At 36.9% G+C, this 13,164-nt stretch overlaps 1 long non-coding RNA gene across 1 annotated transcript; it reads right to left on the bottom strand.

The window, feature by feature from the left end:
- Window positions 1-1,839: 1,839 nt before the first annotated feature.
- On the bottom strand, window positions 1,840-2,603 carry LOC138322551 (uncharacterized). Its single transcript, XR_011208425.1, has 2 exons — window positions 2,401-2,603; window positions 1,840-1,937 (listed from the first exon to the last, which is right to left on the bottom strand). It is a non-coding gene; the product is annotated as an uncharacterized lncRNA (long non-coding RNA).
- Window positions 2,604-13,164: the final 10,561 nt, after the last annotated feature.

A 13,164-nucleotide genomic window follows, 5' to 3' on the forward strand; every position in this document is an offset into this window, starting at 1 on the left:
ATAAACAAAACATGTGGTCGACCTCAGCAAACTTGATTTACAAAGAAATTAATTCTCGCTCATTACAATATTTGATACACACAATATTGAATTACGTCAATGCGTGAATTGGATGGTTCAAATACTCGCTCTGTGGACATATATATACATGTACCAGCACGATTTGCTCATATTAGCCAGAAGGAAAACGTAAACAAACACATGTGCGCTTACGCTAGTTACCTTGATCACCACGTGCAGGACGTGTGGACGTCAGTCACGTGATACGATTCGGAATTCCGACAAAACCCGAAGGTACTGAACATGGCGGTGATTGAAGGCGTTTTATTCAAAACCAGGAATATATGATCCCTAGATTACGGCTCTCTTACAGGCTAACATATGATTTTGGGGAGCTTAAGGTTCATGTAATGGCTTTAACCAGTGATATTTTGCAAGCCTAAAACGCATTACTGTGCTGTAATTGAACAGAACTAATTTCATTAATTGTTGGTATATACCCTGGCTAACTGTCAGTCTTACTGTTGATAAGTAATTTGTGAAGCTGCTTGTAAATTTCAGTAAAATAAGAGAAAAATGTCTATTTCTGGAGAAGACATAGAACTCGTGTGAATTGCATTGATGGCACCAAATAAACATGCTATCGTGTTCAGTAGTGACTATGCCAGGTACTCCAACAGTTTGTTTGGCAATATCGGACCAGCGAATAGCGCAGGAGCCTATTGTTGTAAATGCAAATGGCTGCTTTAAATTGCGAATCACAAATATAGCATATAAGAAGACATTTTAATTGATACAAGTGCTCTTATATACACTATAAGGTACTCTGAACATGACAAGAAGAATATTTACGAAAAAAATAGTTAAAATGTGGACTTTGAGCTCTTTCCGGAAATTTGCATTTTTCGTCCCAAACAGATTGTTTGAACTATTTTTTTCGTGAAGAGTCTTCTTGTTATGTTCAGAGTACCTTATGGTGTCTATAAAAACATTTGTATCAATTGAGATGGCTTCTTATATGCGATATTTTCGATCCGCCATTTATAGCAGCCATTTGCATTTACTACACTAGGCTCCTGCGCTATTTGCTGGTCCGATTTTGCCAAACAAACTGTTGGAGTACCTGGCATATTCACAACTGAACACGATGGCATGATTATTTGGTTCCATCAATGTAATTCACACGAGTTCTATGTCTTCTCCAGAAATATACATTTTTCTCATATTTTACTGTATTTTACACGCAGCTTCACAAATTACATATCAACAGTAAGACTGACAATTAGCCAGGGTATATACCAACAATTAATGAAATTAGTTCTGTTCAATTGCAGCACAGTAATGAGTTTTAGGCTTGCAAAATATCACTGTTTAAAGCCATTACATGAACCTTAATCATTAAGTTACATGTGCATGTTCAAATATCAAATGTTTTAAGCAATATATCGTTACAGTGAAAATTACCAGAAATACAACTTTAATAGGACGTAAAATAAATAACCAAATGTATGTCGGTACATCTTAACCACTCGGCCGAGTGCACGAACGTTCGTGGAATGAACGTAATCAGAAGCCTTGGCTAGCGAAGATGGACGATAGAATGCTGAAGTATTTTTTGTAATCATATCATGAAAATAATTTGACAATATTGTTAAGATCAATATGCATTGTTAAAACCCAGCTAGTAAAGTTTCATTTGTTGTATATGACCATTATATTACAGAACGGACACCTAGGAGTCCATTATGTAACTCTCTGTCCATTATTATAGGGCCACTGTCCATTATTCCCCACAATAATGGACAGTCTTTTTTGAACAAAGGGAAAAAACCGCTGCTGTAAGGAAACCAAACATGTTTATTTGACTATCCAAAATTTTACATTTATGTTCACTCCTCCATCGAAATTATTGCTTCCCCTTCCTAGCTGTTACTGTTCTGAAAATAAAAAAAAAAAAACATAATTATAGTCTTGCATTATTATTTGTTACATATTTTTAAAACTTTTTGTTTTATTGTAATTGACGAGGAATAGGAATTCTAGATTCTTGACTGAGGTGGGATAATATGCAGTCTTTTAGCTCAGATATCTCACAACCCTTATAACATATAATCTGATGATAATGGTTAAACATAATAAGCGAAGCCTGTCTAATCTGATACCTGCTTTCCCTATATCCTATAGCAACAATAATATACAACAGTATCTGACTTTCCTACACCCTGAATAATCTGACCAAACAAGTTGCTCCAACGTGGTGTCGGATTAGACAGGTTTCACAGTATACCAGTGCAATGCTATCATAGCAATCAGATATGTTTTTTATCATATCTATAACATGCGTATGGTCGATCTTTTAGGAAAAAAAACAGTTATGTTTAAATTGTAGGGAAAGCTCACCTTGCTTGTATGTATTTGATGTAACGTTAGACAATGCACATGTCCTTGTGCGAATAAATAGGTCACTTCAAACAGGCATCACAGCTGCGTACATCCCTACATGTAAATGATGGCCGGGTAAGGAAAATATCACTATCCGAGATGTTCAAAAACACTGTTGTACCTCCAAAGGTGTAAAACTAAATGATTGTGCATGCATCTCAACATTGGTTATTCCCATTATATTGTTCCATAGGTGTGAGTGAACCCCTGGGCAATTCATGAAATGGAAGTCCCATTATCTCAAACAGTGGCAAGCAAGGTTGTGAGTAGTGGTTATGATTGGTTATTAAAGTAGGAAAAATTCCTCAAACTGTCCCCATGTAATAGGTAGAGAATGGAAATTTGACCGTCATCGCCCTGCGGGCCTCGGTAACAATCCAATCATCTCTAATAATGGAAATGTTTTCGGAAATTAACCATTACACACCTAGTATATGATATCAGAAGACAATGTTAAAAGTGACAACGTCCGTGCCAAGGATGGCTAAAAGTCAACTAAAGCCTCACTATGTCCCGTGTTATACCATTCCCACGCAGACCTCGCTTTTCATGCTTTCAACTTTTCTTTACACTTTAATGGTCCGGAAATGGGAAACTTAAACAGAACTTGACCGTCGTATTAATATATGAGAACTTTTGGAAGGCCAATGAACGCATTTAGACTGGTTTTCTTTGCCCGACTATTCACTTTAACATTCTGGTCATCGAAACCTAAATGTTAAAATATCAATTATTATACATAAATATTACTCTTTAGTTGATTATTTCAATGTGTAACGAAGTGGTGTTGTTAGGCTGTATATATTTTATCCTTATACTATTATAAACTATATATATATAATCGTGTTTGGGAAATGTTTGGAGATTTCCTTACCCATTCATACCCTGTGCTGTGCTCTTGCCGAACCATTTGAAATAATTTGACCCATTTTCTAATTTCTGATTATATATTACATGTATGTATGTGTAAACCCCACGAACTTGTTTAGTCTAGTCGAATCATTTTTCAACATTTAATACTATCATTTCTATACGGTATATACAAAAATAAGCGGTGTAAAAAAACCTGTACATACTGATTATCTGGCGAATGAACCATATATTCGGAACAACCGGTTACCGTTGATTAAAGGATTTGTGGAGCCATTTTTTTTTTTTTTTGGATAATACGTCAGGATATTGCTTTGAATGAATGAAAAATCAAGCCCCACCCAACGAATCGCCTAGCTTTTAGCGCTATCGATTGGTTTTGGTCGTGATTTACGGGTAGTGTCGACTACGTTTCAGAGATAATGAGCTAGGCGGTCACGTGGTCTTTGTGATGTCAGAGTAGTCCGTGCTACACAAGGTAAGCCTAGAACTATACATCTATACAGCACATATACGTTAGATCTACAATTGGAGTTTTTCGAGTAAATGGTTATTCTAGCTTTATGATGTAGATATTTTCAGTTTCAAAAAATTCCATTTACACCATTTCAAACATTCAAACAAGTATATATCTAACTTAAGATTGGATAATCAGTCCGATTTGATAGCGATATCAAAATGAAGTTCGGATCAGTCTGGACTGAGATTTAGATATAATATTATGTAAATTTCCACAGGGACCTGACACGAAAAAATTTAACCAATAGTATACATATATATATATATTATAGTATCAAGGGTATGAACTCGGCGGTCGAGAAAAACGGACGTATTTTTTTTTAAAACCGTGATTATTTTAATAAATGGGTTCTATTCAAAAATCACCAAAATCTACGCTTGTGGTGGTAAACAGTACCCCTAACTGTGTTCATCCACAATCTCCTTTGGAGGTGTCATGACCCGTACTTTGTAGAAACTCCATTTAAACATCGTGTAGCTCACTTACTTTAACCGTCACCGCCATGTTCATTTTTCTCTCGGAACGCTTTACAGGTAAACAACATCCTGGCCCCAGGTATTACATAAACATCAAACCAAAGGCATGGCTTAATATCTATATCGGTGTATCTATTCGTATGTCGATTAAAAATTGAACGCGACCGCACAGTTTTAAAAAAAAAATAGTTAGTTTTGCTTAATATTTCAGTATTTTGATCTTTTATTATACCAAAAATAAATTCTTTCTACCACATGTTGAAACGTATTACGGTATTGTAATAAATGTGTCTCAATTTATTCGGTTAGAAACACACAACACATATTGTAATGATCAATCATCGGTAAAATTTCATTTTACAGTCACAAACTTTGCAATTCACAATGTATCAAAGATACAGACTACAGGAAAATATTATCTAATTAAAGCTTATTCGTTGCTGAACTCTTCGACAAAAAAAAAAAAAAAAAAAAAAAAAAAATTCCGAAACTTTTAATTCTGTGCGGATTTTCTTTCATAATTACACGAAGATACCTGCTATTAGAGCATAAATTAGAGTATTTGAAACATCGAATTTCATTCTTTTAGTTATTTACATTCTAGCCAAAGTTATTGTACGATTAACTTTACTCAAAAGTAATCATAAGCAAGAGGCCCAGAGGGGCCTGTATCGCTCACCTGGTTTGTAATTGCCAAGTAATGTTCTGAATACAGGTTCATTGTTTCTTTTCTGAAGGAATTTTAATATTAACCTCTAAATCCCCTATTGGGCCCCACCCCTCCTGCCCCCAGGGGGTCACAGCCAAAATTTATACAAGTTCTGTTCCCCTTCCCCCAAGGATGTTTATGGTCAAATTTGGTCACAATCCAAGCAAAAAACTCTAGGACAAGTACCGATTTATAGGATTTACCTATAATTCCCCTATTGGGCCCCGCCATTCTGCCCCCTGGAACAGAGCCAAAATTTATACAAACTCAGTTCATATTCTCCCAAGGATATTTCTGGCCAAATTTGGTTACATTCCATGCAGAACTCTAATGACTAGCGATTTTAACATCCTCGATACTCCAGGGTTACCGATCACTTTCGATCTCTACACCCCTGGACTATCTCATAGTAAAACTGGAGGCCAACAGAAATAGAACAGGTAATTTAGTCATTTGATGTACATCAAAAGAGCCGTATAACGGTACACTGTGGTTGACTGTGTGGCTTAGATGTTAGGCTCGCTCTCTCTGTAGTCTTCAAAGGAAATCTTTGCTAGCCTGTGATTGGTCAAATGTTTTCCGCTGAGTGCCTTCAATTTCACTATGAGATAGTCCAGGGGTGTAGAGATCGTAATTGTGATCGGAAGCCCTGGAGTATCGAGGATGGGCGATTTAAAGGATTTACCTCTATTTCCCCTATTGGGCCCCACCCCTCCAGCCCCCGAGGGGCCAGAGCCAAAAATTTATACAAGTTCTGTTCCCTTCCACCAAGGATGTTTGTGGCCAAATTTGGTTACAATTCATGTAGAACTCTTATGACTAGTAGCGATTTAAAGGATTTACCTCTATTTCCCCTATTGGGCCCCGCCCCTCCTGCCCTCGGGGGGTCAGAGCCAAAATTTATACAAGTTCTGTTCCCCTTCCCCCAAGGATGTTTGTGGCCAAATTTGGTTACATTCCATTCAGAACTCTATGACTAGTAGCGATTTAAAGGATTTTATCTCTATTTCCCCTATTGGGCCCCGCCCCTCCTGCCCCCGGGGCACCAGAGCCAAAATTTATACATTTCTGTTCCCCTTCCCCCAAGGATGTTTGTGGCCAAATTTGGTTACACTCCATTCAGAACTCTATGACTAGTATCGATTTATAGGATTTACCTCTATTTCCCCTATTGGGCCCCGCCCCTCTTGCCCCCGGGGGATCAGAACCAAAATTTATACAAGTTCTGTTCCCCCTCCCCCAAGGATGTTTGTGGCTAGTTTTGGTTACAATCCATGCAGAACTCTAGGACAAGTAGCGTTTTAAAAGATTTACCTCTATTTCCCCTATTGGGCCCCCGCCCTCCTGACCCCTGGGGGTCAGAGTCAAAATTTATACAAGTTTCTGTTCCCCCTCCCCCAAGGATGTTTGTGGCCAAATTTGGTTTAAATCCATGCAGAACTCTAGGACAAGTAGCGATTTATAGGATTTACCTCTATTTCCCCTATTGGGCCCTGCCCCTCCTGCTCCCGGGGGTCAGAGCCAAAATTTATACAAGTTCTGTTCCCCCTCCCCCCAAGGATGCTTGTGGCCAAATTTGGTTACAATCCATGCAGAACTCTATGACTAGTAGCGATTTAAAGGAAATGTTGACGGACAGACGGACGACGGACGACGGACGACGGACGACGGACGCCGCGCCATGACATAAGCTCACTGGCCCTTCGGGCCAGGTGAGCTAAAAATTGTTGATCGGCTTTTCCTGTGACCGTCGATATAAGTGATAGCACATCAGTTATAGTACAGCTAAAAGCCACGGACTATTATGACGTCACACGCTTAAGAGCTAGAAAATATGCATAATCGGGTGGTCAGAAAATTTGACCTCGATATCGACGGCTTATGGGTTATTCCGATCGCGCGCGGTCCGGAAAGGTTTCTACACGTGCTAATAAAGTCATTTCCAGCATAAACTGAAATTATCATTTTTGACTGCACAAATCCTTTTAAGTAATTATTTCAAGTATAACTACAGGCCTGTGAGGGCTTTGTGAAAGCTCGTTTGAAAAGTGCTAACACCAAAAAATCACCAGGTTCGTCTTTAATTCATGTTTACCCTGGGCACCAGTCACAGTAGATGTTTACCTGGTTTTTTTGTTTGTTTGTTTGTTTGATTAATTAACGTCCTATTAACAACCAGGGTCATGTAAGGACGGCCTCCCATGTATGCTGTGTGTTGCGTGTATGTTGTGCGAGGTGAGTGTTTTGGAGACTGCGGTATATTCATGTTGTGTCTTCTTGTATAGTGGAACTGTTGCCCTTTTTATAGTGTTATATCACTGAAGCATGCAGCCGAAGACACCAAGCAACACACCCCACCCGGTCACATTAATACTGACAACGGGCGAACCAGTCGTCCCACTCCCTGTATGCTGAGCGCTAAGCAGGAGCAGAAAACTACCACTTTTATAGACTTTGGTGTGTCTCGGCCAGGGGACAGAACCCAGAGCCTTCCTCACAAGGGCGAACGCTCAACTCAAGGCCAAAAGTGAGGCGGTGCCAAGGGAGGCATTAAGAAAGATTAATAAAATCTGTTACCTGTAAGTGATCGAGATCGGGTTATCTCAGTCGAGGGCTAAGATTTTGTAACATAATCCCAACCGAGGCGTTAGCCGAGGTTGGGATGTTACAAAATCTTAGCCCGAGACTGAGATAACCCGATCTCGATCACTTAAAGGTAATAGATTTTTTTTCTCGCGCCTCTAAGATATAACAAAACCCATCTATATACGCGTTCAGAGTGTAAAACTATCCCGTCTTGGGCCTCCTGGTTCAAAGCCGATTAACCATTTTCATCTGCGCTTCGATTTCAGTCATTCCGCATAAAACTATAGTTTCGGTTATATAAAAGAGAAAAACGATGATCAATCGTATACATTACTTTTTCATGATTTAAAAACAACAACCAAACAATGCATGGTAAATGACTGAATGCATATAATATTTCTAATAATATTGATTATCTGACGCTTGTGACGTCACCGGTTTGAGAGTTTTGACGTCACATGCGCGGACTGTTTACATGAATGGCGTAAAAATTCCGCCAAAATTCAGCGTAAAGGTACCAGACAGATCGGACGAGATAGAAAAATCTAGCACCGGGTAATCAAGTGAGATTTCCCCTGTCCGAGGTGCGAGAAAAAGTCAGTTTAGGAAGAAGAGAAAAGATAAGATCCTAAATTTAGTCGCCTTTTACGATCATGCAATAGGGGCAGCAGGTACAATTCTAACGCCCTACCTGCAGGGCAGGTTTACCACCTGGTACAGTCACTGTAGTTTGTTTACCTGGTACAGTCACAGCATCCTCGATACTCCAGGGCTTCCGATCACTTACGATCTCTACACACCCCTGGACTATCTCATAGTGAAATTGAAGGCAGCTCAGCGGAAAACATTTGACCAAATCACAGGCTAGCAAAGATTTCCTTTGAAGACTACAGAGAGAGCGACGCCTAACATCTAAGCCACACAGTCAACCACAGTGTACCGTTATTACGGCTCTTTTGATGTACATCAAATGACTAAATTACCTGTTCTATTCTGTTGCCCATCCAGTTTTAACTATTGAGATAGTCCAGGGGTGGTAGAGATCGGAAAGTGAGTCGGAACCCCTGGAGTATCGATGGATGCAGTCACAGTAGTATGTTTTACCTGGTCACCAGTCATAAGTATATGTTTTACTCGGGTACAGTCAACTGTAGTATGTTAGATAATCGAAAAACGGCCCTAGTCTCACGCTGTTTCTTTCCATCCTCCGCCGTGTCTGGTGCAAGAACGAATTAGATCATAACCCTGCCTCCACTCCGGTTCCACGGCAGGCGACCCATCTGTCAGAAATACTCCCGTACGTCGTTCAGATTCTACGTTCCATCGCATCTAACTATTGCATGTGGGGTCCGGTGGATTGTGTGCGATTACTCCAGACTATAATTAGAACAAGTTTAAGAATATTTGGCCGAATTCGCAGAACAAGCCACGCCTACTTCGCTGTAGAAATAATTTCAAATTCTAAATATAGCCCCAGTGTTTGTTTACATCAGTACATGTCCAGTCGATCACTATATAAGGACATAAACAAAACTTTACGTCACTCTCTACTTATCCATAATGCATTGCGTAACTCGTCCAATCGAGTAAATGAAATGTCGTCACGTGATCCACCTTTACTATGTATTTACTGTACGAAAAGCACGTGTTGTGTGTCCAATTATTTCTTTTAATCTGGGTGAGTCATTAAATGATACTTCGAAAAAATAATTGTAAATATAATTATAATCGATTTCACCTATGGAAAAGTAAGTATTTATACTAAATAGATAAGATATATCAGTAATTCTTACTGGCAATTGAAATCTTAATACTGTGTGAATATATCCCGTGTCTGCGTGGGAGTACATTGCATATTAAGTGCACAATTTAGTTCTCAGTCGGTCGTATTAACTTAAATCCAAAGGTAAGAATGCTTCCAAAATTTGTTTATAAAGTTTATATATTGGAAAACTACCTGAAGACATATACTAATACCCAATTCATCTACCGAAACTACTTTCGTTCGTAGTATTAGTTAAATCCCATTTTGGCGAATTGATCACTTTACATGTTAGTGCATATTAGATGTGAACACGTGAATCAATGCTTAGAGTAGTTGTAGTATCCGAAAGCCATTACTAATGAATACAAGGGCAGATATAAATACAAATGTAAATAGAGGCAAACTAGGCAAGTATTGATCATTATATGTGGAAACAATCATGTGTATATTATTTTTACACTTTTTAATACATAACACTAACCATGGAGATTTTTTCATCGAGTTGGCAGTATCGATACTCTGTTGTGTATCGAAATGGAGTTTTCAAAAGTAATTACCTAAATATAAATCGCTGTGTGACGTATACATAACAAAGTGAATATACTAAGGTATTTAACGTGTATAAAAATGTCATTAGTTTATAATGAAAAATGCTACTCCACTTACGATCTCTACACAGTCACATGCACTATCTCATAGTAAAACTGGAGGCAACAGAATCCATGGGTGTAGAGATCGTAAATGATCGGATCCCCTGGAGTATCGAGGATGAAATGAAGGTGGCCGCAACTTTTTGCGGTAATATATCAATATCATTAGCTGCAGCTCTTACTGAATAAATGCAAACAATTAACATAAAATAAGTCACAGAGAAATGTCATAAACATGGTCAATTATCTAGTTACTGTAATTTATCTTTATACCGACTGTTATATAAATTAATTTGTGCTACATGCGTTTGCACGAAAAATTTGAAGTCATAGCGATTGACGAACCTTTGTTGCGTGTCAATGTACAGACAAGGGGTATATCAACTACAGGCTTTTGACTATTGATATACGGACGGCCTCTATATGTGTACCCACTGTCTAAACTGTGATAGCTGTTTCCAACTAAATATCATGTATCTATTGCATGCTTGCTATAGTTAAATTGTTGTCTGTCTAAATATATTTTACCTGTTTGTACTGTGATATTTTTACATATGTTTGTCGCGAGAATAGCACTACAGTGCTAATGTTATTATGTTCCACTACAGTGCTAATGTTATTATGTTCCACTACAGTGCTAATGTTATTATGTTCCCCATGTATGCGACTCTAAATAAAACTTCTTGACTCTTGACTCTTGACACCGTTACACGTACGCAATGAATATAAGTGTCTATAGAGTCGAAAGCCTGTGCACTAATATAAATATGACAGTGCATGGCCGGTAACAACTACTGATATATCTTATTTATTTGGTTTAAATACATACATTTCCAAAGGTGAAATCGATTATAATCACATTAACATTTATTTTTCGAAGTATCAATTAATTTAATTATTTAATGACTTACCCGGGATTGAAATAAATAATTGAACACACAACACGTGTTTTTTTTCATAGTAAATACATAGTAAAGGTGATCATGTGACCACATGTCATTTAATCGATTGGTCGAGTTACGCAATGCATTATGGATAAGTAGAGAGTGACGTAAAGTTTTGTTTATGTCCTTATATAGTGATCGACTGGACCTGTACATGTGATAGATAACCTTATCACGGTTGTAATGTTTTTATCACGTCCCAGGGATTTTATGCCTGGTTTGAGCGATAACATTATGTAATATGCATTCAATTCAATTTATTTTATTCCATGGACCTTACGGTCCATAAGTACAAATTACATCATGTAAAATATACAATTGATATAACAAATGAGATGGAGAGTGATTTTATATATTAGATAATAAATTTCCAGCCAAATGTCTCAACTTTTTAACTTTTCTGACCTTTTCTTAATAGCAAAATGAATAAATTTACCAGTATTTTGTAATTCTTTAACGTTGTTAACGCTTAATAATTTAACTAATTTAAAAACACTTGGTCTTCTGTAATAATATTTCTTAATATACATGTACTTTTGGCGTAAATCAACATAAAATGGACATTGTAATAGAAAGTGATATTCATCTTCAAGTTCATTTAAATCACAACATACACACAATCTATTCTCTCGTGGGATATTTTGTTTTCTACCCTTTTCAATATTCAGATTGTGTACCGAGATTCTTATTTTGGTTAAACATTTTTTATATACAGTGTCAATAGACTTTCTTAAATAAAATTATAAACAAAAATTATCATTTAAATGTTTATACAGTATACCTCGTGTTGTATTACTTATATTGTTGATAAACCTCTTGTCTATATACCTCATTAATTCTATTTTTCAATAATATTAAATGTATAACAGTCAACGTATCTATCATTCCAGAGGTATGCTAACCAATTATTTGCTAGTTCATTTTTAATGTAAATTGACCACTCATCATTAGTTTCAATTCTAGTATCTAAACATTCTTTTAAAATACAGTTAGAAGTACCTTTTAGTTTTATCCAATACTTCAAAATTTTAATTTTTCTGGTTATATACAAAGGCAACCTTCCTAGTTCTAAATAGACAAAATCATTACAAGTTGTTTTATTTACTCAAAGAACATTTTTGCAAAAGTTAGTGTGCACCTTTTCTACACCAGGAGCTTTATGATGTCCCCAAATTTCACTTGCATATCCCAGTATACTATTAATATATGTATCAAAAATAGAACACTGAGTCGAAATATTAAATGCATGATTTTTCAACTTACTACATATGGAAAAAATAAGCTTTTCTTCCTTGATTTTGCAACATGATTTGGCCAATCAGATTTAATTAGCCGATCATATTAACTGCCAACATCCGCTAGCCAAGGGTATTAGTCCGATTCTCTTTCTACAATACTACCCATAATGGTCCTTAAAATTCATAATGGGCGGACAACAGAGACCTAGATGGTAAAAATAACCTTTTTGTAATTCTAATGGTACAATTGTTATAGACTAAGCATTAACAGATCAAACTGTCAAGGTCGTCCTTATAAAAATGTTTTCGAAGTAGGTGGTTTCAATGAATTTTCTGATCATGGCGCCAATATATCGTGAACAATGCACTGTCTACCCGACAGATAACACACAGTGTAATTGTTGTTCTTGTTAAATGATAAGTATGCTAAAGTAACTAGAGTAGCGTGTCTTATGAAGATAGTAAATGAATGTAACGAGTAACATATCTGAAGTTAAAACCCAGCTAGTAAAGTTTCCTTTGTTGTATATGACCATTATATTACAGAACGGACACCTAGGAGTCCATTATGTAACTCTCTGTCCATTATTATAGGGCCACTGTCCATTATTCCCCACAATAATGGACAGTCTATTTTGAACAAAGGGAAAAAACCGCTGCTGTAAGGAAACCAAACATGTTTATTTGACTATCCAAAATTTTACATTTATGTTCACTCCTCCATCGAAATTATTGCTTCCCCTTCCTAGCTGTTACTGTTCTGAAAATAAAAAAAAAACAAACATAATTATAGTCTTGCATTATTATTTGTTACATATTTTTAAAACTTTTTGTTTTATTGTAATTGACGAGGAATAGGAATTCTAGATTCTTGACTGAGGTGGGATAATATGCAGTATTTTAGCTCAGATATCTCACAACCCTTATAACATATAATCTGATGATTATGGTTAAAACATAATAA

Source organism: Argopecten irradians, chromosome 4 (assembly GCF_041381155.1).
Source record: "Argopecten irradians isolate NY chromosome 4, Ai_NY, whole genome shotgun sequence".
NCBI classification, from domain to species: domain Eukaryota; kingdom Metazoa; phylum Mollusca; class Bivalvia; order Pectinida; family Pectinidae; genus Argopecten; species Argopecten irradians.